This window comes from Chiloscyllium plagiosum, unplaced genomic scaffold (assembly GCF_037043375.1).
Source record: "Chiloscyllium plagiosum isolate Xiang-an unplaced genomic scaffold, Cpla_swu_hap1 HiC_scaffold_31, whole genome shotgun sequence".
In the NCBI taxonomy this organism is placed as follows: Eukaryota; Metazoa; Chordata; class Chondrichthyes; order Orectolobiformes; family Hemiscylliidae; genus Chiloscyllium; species Chiloscyllium plagiosum.
In genome coordinates, this window is record NW_028270169.1 from 36,048,555 (window position 1) to 36,064,763 (window position 16,209).

Genomic DNA, 16,209 nt, shown 5'->3' on the forward strand with positions numbered 1-16,209 from the left:
TACATCTGTCAAGTATACAAGGTTCAGCAGGCGAATTAGACTAGCTTTACGCTTGCAATTAAAATATAAACGGAGGTTGAAATATGGAATCATGTCTGAGTATTGAAAAAATGTGCTGATAGAAATTTGAAATTTGCTTGGAATAAACTTCTGTCTTATAGTCAGCACGAACACTGCTTCAAGATAATAAAGATAATTACTTTTAGCTGATGACAGATACAACAATCCAAGAAAGGAACCATAGTGAATAGTGGGACATCAACCTAATAGATTCCTCAAACATGTAACTAGCCTACAAAACTCTGCTGAGCGTCTCATCTGATTTTGTCTAGTTAAGATACTTGCAGAAATGCAAAGATTAATTATGTGCAGTAATGGAATAGAATTTATTTCAGTGAAGAACTCCAGTGCTCAACATTTTGATAAGGAAATTTACAGCAGCTCTAAAAGTAACAAAAAAAGTGCTGGTTATGAGTTAGGATGATGCTGTTAATTTTTAATTGATATCTTACTTAAAGGTTACTGTTTGGCCTCTTGCACTCTTTCCAAGTTCAAACCTCAGATGTACACAAACAAAAGTTGACAACCCATTGATAAACTAATAATCAGTAGCATGTAAACATCTTGTACCCCCTCTGAAATTCCTTCCATAATCTCTTCACCTTCTTTTCTACACTTTTGAGGTATTCTTTTAAACTAAATGCATGGATCAATCCCACTGGTCCCAGTGCTGCTCGTAGTGTGCCGCTGGTTCTGTCCCTGGCCTCTGGCCCCTAACTCCTGACCCCTGATCCAACCATGGAGCTCCCACCCGAAACCAAGCACAGTGGGCCACCTAGTGCCCCAGGCCCTGGTTGTTGGACCCTGGTCAATCTCACTGTCCGAGGTCCTGCCTACAATCCACGCCTTTGTACAAATCAGTTATAATTTTTTGGCTTGGCTCCAGTTTGTGTTTAAGTATACTCCTGTGAATAGGCATGGGATGTGTTGCAATATCAAAAACACTATATTAATACAAGATGTTGTTGTTGTGTACATCACCAGCAGAAGATATTTCTGAAGCATCTTGTATCTAAAATAAGCTACTGCACACACAACAGTTGGTGGATATAATCCATTTGCCAATTTACTGTGAAAATCATTTGGATTAAATGGTCATTAATAGAATAAAGAAAGTGATTTTGAAGAATACACGTTTGATTTAATAAAGGTGATCAGTGAAGGTTCACCAACCAGCACAGGTGGCTTTAGAAATGGGGGCAAGGGTAAATTATGAAAGTATCCAAGAGGTCAGCTACCCAATGCATTTCAACTTATACATGGTAGATGCTGGAAGGGAAAATTATGACTGTAGACTATGCGGATCTCAGAAATCCTCCTGTCACTCCAGGACACAGGAAATAATTTCGAGATTTTTTCATAGCTGTTCTACATCCTCTATACTGGCTGATCAGTTCAGACCTAAGGAAAGAGTGAGACTTGGGAACCTAACTGTAGGCCCCTTTTAAAATGATGGTGGGAGGCTCATCAATGCGAATGGTCAATAAGGCTACTGACTCCATTTTGAATCCTCGACCATCTAGTTAACAGCACGTGAAGGGGACAATGTCTATACTCCCCGCCCCACCACCTCAGCTTTGAATAAATTAATGGTCAAAAGGGCCTCCCAGCTGGTGCCCATATCATATAGCTGTTGGGTAACCAAAGCATATTTCAATTGTTTGACATGTGGTCTTCAATTCATTTACTAATTCTTAATGCTTAACAACTACAATATGGGCAGGATCACAGCATAACAGCACTTTTCCAGCCACTCGAGCAGATAGCCCTCAGTATCTGTGAAGCTTGCAGTGCACATTGGGTGCTCGTTTTAGTTACTAACTCTGTCTTCCTTCAATGAAAGTCACCTTCCTTAGACGAAAACCCTCTCCTCAAAGGTATGGAATACTATGCATGATGGGGTTAAAGATGTGAAAGGATTTTAATAGGCAGCCTGGTGAATCGAAATGCAGGAAGCAGAATATCCCTTTCTGTCCTTGACCTATCCATCCTTGACCTTCTCTGACGTCCTTATGCTAGTCTGTCTGAATCTAGTTACTACCTTTGTGTCCTGCACCCTGCCTGTTCCCTCTATAAGCTTCCTGTTCAGGGATCTTACTTTGCACAACATTATTGATTGCTGTGAAAAAGTATCAAGACAAAAATTTCAACACAAGAAATCCTGTTGATTTTAGAGACACATATTGGAACAACAGAAAATAGTTGTTCGACTATTTCTATTCCTCTCCTTCTCACCTTATTCAGAAGGTGTCAGAAAATAATACATAAAGCTGGTTCGTTGACCTGTGTTGAGAATGATAGGCATCGGTGGATTGCCTTACACTGTGATTGTCAGCCGGAATACAGATGAATTTTGTCAGCAGCTTATGACAGCATCAATCCACAGGGTCTGGTGGAGGTGAAGCGTTTTCCATCTACCTCTTAAAACAACAGCATAACTGGCACCCTTGGGATAAATTTGGTACTTGTTCCGATTTGAAAATTAGATAGACGGCTGGGCTATTCCTTCCCAGTGTTACAACCAACTGCAGAACCAACTGCAAAGGCTTTCCTATTTTTGTCAAACCCTCTCAGTCAGTCAGTTTTTCAGGATGTCGTTATCGTACTTCAACTAAACTTAATTAACCAAATCAAAATGAAGGTGGGTCAATTCCCATATGTTCTTGAGTGGAGGATACTGAACCTACCACCTTAACAAAATAATAGAATATCTACTGTGAAATACAGTTGGCAGCAGTAAGAGAAGATATCCCATCAAAAATGAATAGGTCTTTTACCAACTAGTTCCCATGGTCTAGTTGAGAAACTGGTACGTATGATTGGCTCACAGTGCTCAGGTATATGGATAGGAGAATATAGATAGGAGCTGGCCACGAGATCTTCAGTCTCTTTTGAGCTTTACAGCCATCAGAGTGATGCCAACTACAAGCTCTGCCCACAGTATCCCTGTTGTCCTGTCCAAACTTCTGCCTGCAGTGAAGCTGGAACACCCAGACTTTCATCAGAAACCAGTAAGTGGCCTATAATTGTAGAACAATGGCAGTGCTCAAGACAGGCTTTCATAAAGAGACTTCAAATCATTCCTGGTAAAGCTATCCACCATGTTCAGGACAGCATATCCTTTGCCCTCTCATAGGTACACCTCATAAGGTGGAGTCGGAACCCCTGTATCTGTGAGGACACCCTGACTGACTCTATTCCCATTCAAGAGGGAAATTAGTGGTCTGTGATCTGCCTCTGAGTATTTTCAGGTCAAAGACAGTGTCTGAAAGTCTCGTGCAAGCCCATATAGCTGAGAATGTCTCTTTCTCCATGACTGCTCATTGTGTGTCTGTGTCTGACAATGTCCATAACGTTTGGTCTGCTTGTCTGCTTGCACCTGCTTCTAAATCCTAAGGCAGATGTATGAGCAGCCATGATGGCTTCAAAATACGGATAGCAGTGGGCCTAGACAGTCATGGACATCAGCATGTCTTCAATCTTTCGGAAAGCATCTACTTCATGCAAGTTTCAATAAAATCTGGAATTAAGGGATAGATGACCAAAAACTTAGTTAAAGAAGTAGTTGTTAAAAAACATTTAAATGGAAGAGTGAGTGAAGCATCATAATGAGAACAGAGCCTGAAAGAACGAGTGTTTACATTAGAACCTAGAACAAGACTGAACAGTTCACCTCACCTCCTCAAGCCTGTCCTGCCTTTTCGTAAGATCATGATTAATATTCATCTTAATGTTATCCATCTTCCTTTATATGCTAGTCTGGGGATATGCTTGTAAGGGTATCAAGGTTTGCAGGCACAAGGCAGAAGAGTGGGGTTGAGAAATATAACAATCATGATCAAATGGTGAAGCAGGTTTAATGGGCTGTATGGCCTAATTCTGCTCCTACCATCTTATGGTCTTATAGTCTCGCAAAAATCAATTGATCTCAAACTTAAAATTGATTGAGCTGGCTTCCTTTGCATATTATGGAAGAGAATTGCCCTGTGTGGACAAGACTTTTCTAATTTCACACCCTGAAAGCTCTCAATTTGATTTTGAAAGCTATGACCCTTTTTGTTCTCGACCCCTCCATCAGCAGAACATGCATTTCTCTATATACCCAATCGACATTTTTTTAAAATCCTAAAAGTATCAATCAACTGCCCTATTGAATTTCAAAATTCCAGGAAACAGTTAACGTAATTCTTCTCCATAATATAAACCTTGGGGCCCGAGTCACATTCTGACAAATCTGTATTGCACATATTTAATGACCAATATATTCGTGAAAAAATCAGTGACCAGAACAGTACCACCATAATCCAGATATTTCTAAAGTTTCCTAAACTTTATTTCTAGCTCTGTTATAAAAACTAATACTCCATTTGGTTTTTTGCTCAGTTTTACACCTGACTCTACATCTTAGTGCTCTACATGCATGGCCCCCAAAAACCTTTAAAATTCTGCTGTTCCTGGTGTTTAACCATACAAATAATATTCAAATCTAACTTATTTTGGTACAAGATGGATAGTCTCACTACACATTAACCAATACTGAAATTACCAGTTTAACACAGTAACTTAATCTCTCTCATAAATGTTACTTTATAGTTGTGTGCTTTGATCTACACTTCGTCTGATGCCACCAATGGTTGTGACACCATCAGCCTGGATAAATGGCATTATAAAGGTAAAGGTGGAAAGGTTGAGGGAGAGAGTTCCAGAGCTTCATGCCTCGGAGCTAGAGGCATGGCCACCAATGAAAAAAACAATTAAAATTGGAAATGCTCAATAGACCAGAATCTGATCAGCTCAAATATTATAGTAGCTCATCTATTTGTACAGGCAAACCTCAACAACAACAGTCATATAGATGCAAGGGCAGAAGCCTGGAACATGGGACTGGCAATTAGTCTAATACACACCGTCAGCATTTTATTGCCCAAAGCTATATCTTGAAACAGAAATCTGTCAGCCAATGGGAACTGTGCATTGTACCACACTCTATAATTTCCACAATGCTGACACTCTTCAAAATGTTGGCAGCAATGTCACTAATGCATTTCACTTTATTAATAGAAGACTTGTCACATCATTTATGTTCCCATTCATCATCTGACTACTGCAGAAAAGTTCCCATGCTGCACATATATCCTGTGGTTGGTTACGATAAGTCAGATGATGTGCCATTTGATAGAAATAGGAGAACTAAAGTACATACTGTTCTGCTCCAAAGGTGCAATTATATTTAACTGGAAAGTTCCCTTTAGATTCCCAAATATTGATCACTGTAAATAGCAAATCTTGAAGTCTACTGGTAGTTACTTAGTGCTAATGATGAAACTTTGCAGATAGTGATGGGGGAAGTATTTTGATTTAGGAGCGCAAAACAGCAAAAAAAATTGGAAAAGTTTCACCCGGAAATCCATTTAATGTTCATAAGGTGTTTTGTCAAGTGAGATTCATGGCTCGGTGTGATTTTTCTCACACGATCATCCACCTTTCTCCTCATCAATTACAAAGCTGGTCTCGATGGTGTTCTTCTTGTACAATCATGTGACAGGAGAGGTAGCTGTCCTCACCACTGCCAGGAGCAATACCACTGGCACCACATTTCAAATGCACATCACCCCAGATGCTGCAAGCCAGGAGCTACCCTTCACACTGTGGTACTCAACTGTTATCACTGAGGACGTGGCACAGAAAGGAAAGCTGATACCTCAGTTCATAGGCAGAGTCTTGGAAGTGTTGGTGGATGGAGCGGAGATGTGGAAGGCTATCTTTTATCCTGATCACAACTACACCATACGAAACAACCAACCTTGATCAAGAGACCTGGGTAAAATGGAAGGCACAGCAATGCAAAAGTAAGATCACTGACCTTCTATGCTCTGCTTGGGCAAGTGCCACCTTCTCAAATACCTTATACTCGAGGCCACCACGCATTCTAACTTTGCCGTTGCTCTCACCATGGACTATAACTGTTACGTGCAGCATTTCCACTCAATGACTCTCATCCACTTTATCAATTATTCCTGCCCTCTGTGTTTCCTGCTCTATCACTGCGGACATTTAACTACCTCTGCAACTACTCTTCCATCCACTTTGATCAGACTCAACCCCTCCCCTCGTCACATTACAGGAAGTCTTGGCCTCCATAGCATCCCAACTGACCTGCCTGTAATCCCTGCACTGCTAATATCAGTAATGCAACCCTCAAAGTTGGGGATGGTCCCATTTCACAAACTCTAAACACCCCATTGTCTATGTGCATGGACCTCATGAAGTTGAACAAAGCTGTGGAAATGAGACCCATCTCACAATCTCTGTAAATGAAAGCCTAGCGAAGATTTCAAAGAGGACAGTCTTTACCAAGCTGAATGCCAACAGCAAGTTCTGGCAGCTACCTCTAGGTGATGAGCCCAAGCTGCAATGAAACCTTTGGATAGATCCTACTTCAGTCTGCTACCCTTTGGGACCACCTCTGCACCAGAGATCTTCCAATGGGCATTTTGGAAGACTAGAAGAAGTCATCCAAAGGAGCCACATGGGTGAGATCCTTAATCCATGAGGCAGGAACATGACACTCAGGCAATGTTGCAGAACCTGCAGGGCACAGTGCTGGCACTTGATCATGAATATGAGTTCTGTAAACCTACAATCAGCTTTTAGGAACATTTCATTCATGTGTTAGGATCATGCCAGAAAACAAAGGCCGTAAGGAACATGCTTCTGCCTCATAATATTGTGGACCTTCATTCATTTATGGGGTGGCCCACCAGCTCAAAAACCTCCCCCCTAATGTGACAGAGATGAACAAGCCACTATGGTCTTTATTGAATCAGTAAGCTGCCTGGTTTTGGATAGACATCAGCAGAGGGCACTCCAACAAGTTGAACAGATGCTCACCTTCAAACACCAGCTCATTACAAGGCAGAATTCCCATCCACCATCACAGCAGATGGATAATCAGTTGTACTGATCTAAGCTCAGAGATACATTACTCAGAAATCTGTATACAATACATTCAGGGCAATGATACAGAACAAGAGACAGTCATGGAGAAGCAAGCCTTAAAAGTCACATGGGCTCAGATTCATAATTGCAACAGACCACAAAACATCCGTCACTTTACTCAACATTAACGACTTGGCAAAGATGCCATCCTGAATACAAGGTAAAAAGGAAAGAAAAGTCACCATGGTCCCACTGGATCTCAGCGCTGCTCTCTTATTACAGAAAAAGAACCAATGGTGGCTTTACCGGAGGGTCACCAAGCCTCAGGTAAGGGGAGAGCTTGGAAAGGAGAGTTGCTCATGGTAACCTCAGCCAGGAGACTTGAGCCTATGATGTTGGTATCACTCTGCATTGCAAACCAGCTGACCAGCCATCTGAGCTAACCAACCCCCATATACAAAGATTAAAATTGAAGGCGTTGTGGACAACAAAGAAGGTTACCTCAGAGCACAACTGGATCTTGATCAGATGGACCAGTGGGCTGAGGAGTGGCAGATAGAGATAAATTTATGTAAATGTGAGGTGCTGCATTTTGGAACAGCAAATCAGAACAGGAGTTATACACTGAATGGTAAGGTCCTGGGGTGTGTTGTTGAACAAAGAGACATTGGAGAGCAGGTTCACAGTTCCTTGAAAGTGGAGTTCCAGGAAGATAGGATAGTGAAGAAGATATTTGGTATGCTTTTTTTTAATTGGTCTGAGAATCAAGTATAGGAGTTGGGAGGTTGCAGCTGTACAGGACATTGGTTAGGCCACTTTTGGAATATTGTGTGCAATTCTAGTCTCCCTCCTATCGGAAGGATGTTGGGAAACTTCAAAGAGTTCAGAAAAGATTTACAAGGATGTTATCAATGTTAGAGGATTTGAGCTATAGGGAGAGGCTGAATAGGGTAGGGCTGTTTTCCCTGGAGCATCAGAGGCTGAGGCGTGACCTTCTCGAGGTTTATAAAATTATGAGGGTCATGGATAGGGTAAATAGACAATTTTTGTTTTCTCCGTACGGTGGGTGAGTGCAGAACTAGAGAGCATAGCTTTAGGGTGAGAGGGGAAAAGTTTAAAAGGAACTGAAGGGGCAACTTTTTCATGTAGAGAGTGGTGTGTGTATGGAATGAGCTGCCAGAGGAAGTGGTGGAGGCTGGTACAATTACAACATTTAAAAGGCATCTGGATGGGGAGGTGAATAGGAAGGCTTGAGAGGAATATGAGCCAAGTGCTGGTAAATGAGACTAGATTTTGTTGGGATATCTGGTCGGCATAGACGAGTTGGACTGAAGAGTCTGGTTCCATGCTGTACATCTCTGACTCATATGCGTACTGCATATGGTTTTCAGTGCCACTTCAGAATAATCCAAGGCAAACAATAAACCACAGAAGCCATACTGGTGTACTTCCTGAGGAGACACTGGTACACACGATATCAATTTCACTGAAATGAGGAAGCCCACACTTTTTTTGACCATCTCCTAATGCAAATACTCAAGCAGCACAGCGGTATGTACACATGTACAACAATACTGCTTCAGTGGCTGATAAGAGTATAGTTCCAGAGACTTTATCCTCAAACCATACTTCAAACAACACCCACACCTTATTGTCACAGATGATTTGCATGCAAGTAAAAAGCAATTATTCCCGGATTCCTCACACTCCATATTCTTCAATACTTGCACCATGATCAACTGGGTATCAGCAAATGTTGAACCAGGACAGTCTTCATCAAGCTGGATTCCAGCTCTAAAACCTGTGAGAACATGATTTCCCATTGCATTACCTGCTCCATCCACACAGAAGACCACAAAGAGCCATTGACAAGTGTCCACATTCCCATCTGGAACATCTTCGAATAAAGTTATTTGCCTTCAAAGACATAGTGTTCCTCATTGTGGTCAATTACTATTCATGATGAATAGCGATCGAATGGGTACATGGTCCCACCTCACTATAACAGCACAGTTCAGGGAAATTTTCACCACACAAGGCATTCCAGACTTAACCATTTCAGACAACGGCCCTATAGTTCACCTACTGCTTTAAACATTTTACAAAGACCTACATGTTGGCCAGAAAACCGCAAGCCAATGGGGAAGCTAAGACAGAGGAGTCCAAACCAAATATCTTTGCTGAAGAATGATGGTTTCACTTCACTAGCCCATATCATAGCATCTGATGAGCTGAAAACTATGTATTCAGCTCTCAGCTCCGACATACCCCTTTTATTTCAGTATCCTTGAGGCATAGCCAGAGAGAGTGAGAGAAAGAAGGTAGTTTGCTATACGGCACACCAGACCTCAAACTATAGGCATTGCAAAAATGCACAGGTCTGACCACAGCCCTAATAAAACAGTTAGTATGGCTCCACAAACAGAATAATAGAACTATGTTCGAGGGAACACCACAGACACTTGGTCTTGCCCCATGGAATGGACCATGGCATTTTCAGGCCTGCACTTGTATCCACCCTAAAAAGGCCTTTAAGGGTTGGGACGGTTGATGACTGAAATCCCAAACACACTGCTCCTTTAGAGGACTCACATGCCACTCTGAAGGGAACAGCAATTTGGTACTTGCTCTGATGGAACAGAGAACACAATCAGGACAACTCGTCAAGAAACTACAAAGGCTGTCCCTCCAACTAAGCAATCGTACAAGAGTCTTGTAGGGAGGGGATCTGGGTACAGGTTAATGAATAGAAATGTAAACATGTTAATGACAGGACGTATGCGACATTAACAACAGGAAATGGTAAACACTCAGGTATGTGGTGAATACTTGGGAGAGTTGGTATAGTATTGGTAGCAGCTATCACCAGGATAGCTGATGACATCATGATCAGTGACATCAGATCACATGACACTGTCTGGAGAAAGACTTACTCCAAGATGGCCATCATAGATCTCTCCCTCTCTGTAAATTTTATATATAAAATTTACCACGGTTGTTACAAGGACCTGCTCCATATTCATTTCTAAGCATGCTTATAACCTGTAGCTTGAGACTGGTTATCAGCCTTACTGCTTCACGCACTGTTCTATGTATAGCTGTAAGCGACCTGTGACCTCATTCAATCCAGCTTGACCCAAATGTCCATGACCAGAAACACTTGATCCGAAGTAAAGAATACCTGAAATCCAGCATGACTTTGGTCCTGAGGGTGCCTGATTTGAGGGTCTGTATCTGCATTCGAGATCATAACATAATTTATCATCATCCCTGGTTCTTTAGTCAATTACCTTCAATTTGTGTCCTCCAATTATCATTCAACTACCAATGGTACCAATTTCTCCATAATTGTTTTTCAGGCCGCAGGTCAAACGTTTTACTAATTTTTAAGTGTCGTCTGAATGATAAATGAGGTGTTACGGGCAGGTCTGCCTCATAACTCAATTAAGATATTTTCAATCACTTGAGAACGTTCTACATTCCAAACACTCAAGTTTCTAATATTTCTTCTTTTATACAAGAATATGAAAATTGCATGGAATATGATGGATATTGGTGATATACAGAAAAGGCAGGCAGCCTTTCTTACAATAAATCAAGTAATGGTTCATTTAGATGGACAGTCATTACATCGTGTAAAATAGAAGTGTTATTCTCTGGTAAGGTACATTGTGTTCCTTTAGAACACAAAGTCTACTTGCAATCAGTAAACACTGGGTGAGTTTATTTTGAATTTAAATAAAAGGGTTTAGAAATAACACCAGTATATGGTGCTCCTCTACTAAAAATGTTTTATTTTGTTGAAATGTTTGATAAAAAAATCTAACTATCTTCACTTTTATGCAGAATTTTTTTAAAAATGTCCAACGTTTCCAGAATTTAACTCCAGAAACATTATGACTTGTCTCAAATAGATGCCAGATTGAACACCCACATGGCTTGCTTTGATTAGCAAGACAAACTGTTTTATCAGGAATTAGCAAGACATTTACAGGAATGTCTAGTCAGCAACACATCTCCCATCTGAGATAAAGAACTTGAAACATTAAGTAAATACATCAAGATTTTTCACTGAGAAATAGAAAATTCTATATCGGTTTTGTAACTGTAAAAAAATCACAATTTTCATTTATACAATAAATACAGCAGTAAGAACAGTACCAGTTCTTTTTACCTGAGCCAACTTTCGCTCTACGTTGAAAATGGAATGAACATAGTGATCTAACTGGAAGGAAGCAAAAGAGACACCCAACACAGAGATCACAAAGCAGGTGATCAGTGCCCTCAATATGTCTGAGCACTGGTGGCACAGTGGCTCATAGTTAGCACTGCTGCCTCACAGCGCCAGGGACCTGGGTTTGATTCTACCCTCAGTCGGTGTGGAGTTTGCATATTTTCCCTGTATCTGTGTGAGTTTCCCCTGGGTGCTCCAATTTACTCCCACAGTCCAAAGATGTACTGATTGGGTCAACTGGCCATGCTAAATTGCCCATAGCGCACAGGGATAGGTCTGGATGGGATGCACTTTGGAGGGTTGGTGTAGACTTGATGGACTGAATGGCTTGTTTCTGAACTGTAGGGATTCTTTAACTTGTGCTTAGTGAAGGTCAGATTGTAAGGGTGGATAATTCTTTATACGCAGCCATCTAGACCAAGACCATCCTCACAATGCATCAGTGGGCTCTAACAATGGTAGACCAGATGTAGCCTACATTCAGCTTTCCCTCCATCCCCCTTTCTCCAGATCATTTCCTTAAGTTGAGTGCTCTTTTTTCTTTGAGGAGATCAAACAGGGAGCTGTGAGTGATATTGGTGGTTTGTTTGCAGAAGAGGAAAGACACCATCTAGACAAGGATGTCTGTGGGCATTGGTGTGAGAAGGCAGTTGATATGCTTGCTCAGATAGGTTTTGCGAGAGAGAGAGAGAGAGAGAGAGAGAGAGAGAGAGAGAGAGAGAGGTCTTCTTTGAGGACTAAGATAAGATAGATTGTTGCCATATTTGGACAAATTGAGAGAGAACTCAGAATCGGAAATATTAAGTCAAGTTTAACTAAACGATACCAATTTTTAGGTGGTTGGTAAAAATTAAAGTTGATATGATGGTGAAGTAGAGATTCTGCAGGGATGTGACCATTGACACCCACAGAGGTTTATATACTCAGGTATGAACTTTTCACTGTATCTATCAATGCTGCAGCTGAAGAAGTATAGAGCCATTTTTAAAAAGGGATGTTGAGAGTGTAAACAAAATTATGGAAGATGGTTGTGGGGATCAATGATGGGATCATCTACAAGGTGACTCATTTCCTCTATTCCAATGAGTAGAGCCAGGTCAATGTTGGACTGGGTGACATTCTCCCTTCCCCAACATCCTCATCCCAATCAAGTTGAAGTCAGTCAACTTGGTTTTGGAGGATCACTGTATCTCACTCCTCGTAACCTCTATCATCAGTCTTTTGCCTCCAAGATCAGTTGAATATTTGTGCACACCCAACCCAGTTTTCAAACTAGTTATTTCAGAGTTCTCAGTCATTTTCTTGTTCCCCATCGTGCTGCATTTGCTAAAGCTCAATTCTCATTCTCCAAGTCAGCCAAGTCGAACCTCACCAATACTATTAAGATTTCTGCTCTTCCTATATTATGGTCATATTTCCCCAAAGCTTGATATTCTTTGTATTGAATTATATTTAATTGCCCACTCTGTTAATCTGTTCATGCCTTCCAGCAATTTCCCACCTTCTTCCTGACAGCTTGAATTTCAATGTTATTTGCCTCTTCTGCCTCTGTCCAAGTTACTTCTCTGAATGGAAAAGAAATATGGCCTAGCAATGATGCTTTTTCTGATTCTCTAACCATGCATTTGCAATACTAAAGAAATGTATTCATTTTCTGCCCCATGACCATCCCTTGACCTATGAGGTTGTATACCTTTTAATAACATTAATAAGTTAAGTTGGCAAAAAGTACTGTGAGAATCAATTGCAAAACAGAAATGAAAGAGAGTATAACTTGCAGGTGGCAAAAGCAAAATCTATAATCAGATGACTTAATTTTTATTTCATAAGACATTATTTCAATTTTTTTAGAACCAATGTGCAATCTCCACCTCATTTGCTTTATCAATAATCTCTTTAAATTAAATTATTTATGCATATTCCTGAAGATTCATGCTAACTATTCCGATTAGTCCCCATCTTTCTAAGGGTTAACTAATCAGAAATTAAACATTAAATGCTGACGGAAAAGATTTATGTCACTCTTAATTAGCCACTTTTGAAATTCATAGGCACATAACTTGCAGTTCATCCACATTCGTCACATAGGAACTTATGGGAAAAGGAATGAATACTCCAGTCTGATCTGATAAGTGGCATATAACATTAATATCACACAGTGCCAGACAATGTATATCTTCAAGAAGGAAGAAGGTAATTATCTCTCCTTGACATTGAAGACCATTGCAAGTGCTGAATCTTCCACTATCAACATTCTGAGTATTACCACTGACAAGAAACCTAACTAGGCCTGCCACATCAATACCGTGGCTACAAAGATAAGTCAGAGGCTGGGAATTCAACGCCTGTCCACCATGCGAAAGACAAATATCAAAAGGGTGGAATATTCCTCATTTGGCAAGATTAAGTGTGGCTTCAACAACACTTGGGAAGCTTGATCTAATCCAGGAAAAAGCATCCTGCTTGATTGACACCCCATCTGCTAACTTAAACATTCACACTCATGCACCATGACAGCAGTGTGTACCATCCACAAAGTTGCAATGTAGGAATGTGCCAAGGATCTTTCAACAAGACCATCCAAACTCACTACTCTACCAACTCGAAGAACAAGGGTAACAGGCACATATGGAACAAAACTAGCTGCAAGTTCACCACCAAGTCACACACCATCCTAACTTGGTAATATTCTTCTTCTAACTGAGTCAAAATCCTGGAAATCCCTTGCTACCAGCAGTGTGGGTGTAACTAACATTGACTGCAGGGGTTTGAAAGACAACTGACCTTAACAGCAATGCCAACATCATATGAATGAGTTTAAAAATGCTATCAGGCCCATGCTAATGAATAGAAATATTGTATCCCATGTTGCATTCACTTAGCTATCATTTATTTTCTCCTAGTTCTTAACAATGCTGATACACTCACTCCTAAGTTTCTGATGTATTCAGCACTCTATCTATAACGTACTTAATCAAATTTTGCAACTCCCCTTCATGACATCTGAGACAATGTTCTCTTGTTGCTATCACGCAGTAGTGGGATAAATGTGAGAACAATGTGTGTTCTGAAACCACTTCATGCAGCACTGATTTACAAGATATGAAGTGTGAATGTGAGGCTATAAAGTTTGACAACTGCTGGTGACAGCTGTCTTATTCTGCCTGAATTGTCTGAAGCTGGTACCACAGCAATCGGAGTTCCAGTGCTGCCAGCAGGATTGCCTTCAAGCTTGTTTCTCCGAGAAAGCTTGGGAAACCAAAGGCAAATAAAACCTCACTGTGCCAACACTGCTGCTGTTAAATGAGTCAAAGGTGGATTAGACAATGAGTGATGGGTCTTCCAAGCATTTGCATTCCGCCAGTGTCTCACTGGAAGGCTGTGCATCAACTGAAAATCTGTGGCAAGGTGTGTCCTGGTCAGGATTGCTTACTTATGTTTTTAGTTCAAGAACTGATGCTGGTTATTTTCTCCTCCCCTTAATAAATTAAGATCAAATATAAATGTTTTTAATTGCTTACAATCCACCCACTGAAGCCTGTTTAGTTACATTGGATTTTTTTATTTTTCTATGAACTTGTGCAGGCAAAGTCAATACTCACCAAATTGTTTGAAAGATAATGTTTTATTCAAATTTCAGAACAACTTGGAAATTGCACTATCACATTTTATACCCCACTCCAAATGATCAAAGACCTACTCTATTAGAATGGGTTTTTTTCGCAATACTTACATATGCCACTGTCCAGGCACAGTTTGGATTGTTTTAATTTGAATTAGGGAAAATATTCCTCAATGTGTTCACAAAAATCAATCCAACACCTTTCTCACAAAGTTATAGAGTCATAGAGATGTACAGCAAAGAAACAGACCCTTTGGCCCAACTCATCCATGCTGGCCAGATATCCTAAATTATTCTAGTCTTATTTGCCAGCACTTGGTCCATATCCCTCTGAACCTTTCCTATTCATATACACATCCAGATGCCTTTTAAATGTTATAATTGTACCAGCCTCCATCACTTCCTCTGGCAGCTCATTCTACACATGCACCACCCTCTGTGTAAAAAAAAGTTGCCCCTTAGGTCCCTTTTAAATCTTTCCCCTTTCACCCTAAACCTATGCCCTCTAGTTCTGGACTCCGCCACCCCAGGGAAATGACCTTGTCTATTTACCCTACCCATGCCCCTCATGATATTACAAACCTTGAGAAGGTCACCCCCTCAGCCTCTGACCCTCCAGGGTAAACAGCCCCAGCCTGTTCAGCCTCTCCCTATAGCTCAAACCCTCCAACCCTGGCAACATCCTTATATATCTTTTCTGAACCCTTTCAAGTTTCACAACATCCTTCCTGTAGAAGAGAGACCAGAATTGCTCCCAATATTTCAGAAGTGGCCTAACCAATGACCTGTACTGCCACAAGATGACCTCCCAACTCCTGTACTCAATACTCTGACCAATAAAGGAAGGCATACCAAATGCTTCTTCATTACTCCTATCAACCTGCAATTCTACTTTCAAGGAACTAGTTCCACTGTTTTGTAAAGTGTAAAGTTTCCAAAGCTAACTCTGCCACTGTCCTGACAAGTTAAACTTTGCATCTATAGATAGCTGGTGAGATTCTGAGAAACTCTTGGACCTTATAACTCACTGGTCAGGCTGTAGACTTAATTGCACTAATGAGAAAATGCAAGTGCCTGAAGCCACTTGCACATATACTTTTTATAGGAGACTTAGAAGAGAAGAGAAATAAAGGACACTTAAAAATGAAACAAAAGAGCAACTGCAGTAGTTTAAGGATATTCAGCATGTGGATGTTAATAAAATTAAACACCAAATGCTGGAAAGATTTCGCTCCATATATTTCCATATAAAATTCATGTAAAATCAAATTGTCTTATACATTAAATGAGGAATGAGAGGTAAGTGCAGCAAAGCAGTAATGTAGAGCAGGTTTTATTAAAATACATGCTGCTT

The 16,209-nt window shown here is 40.6% G+C and overlaps 1 protein-coding gene across 1 annotated transcript in view; it reads right to left on the bottom strand.

The window, feature by feature from the left end:
• The window catches only part of LOC122564218 (calcium-binding protein 8), a 367,727-nt gene that overhangs the window by 141,956 nt on the left and 209,562 nt on the right, over window positions 1-16,209 (bottom strand). The gene's annotated exons all lie outside the window — the stretch shown is intronic.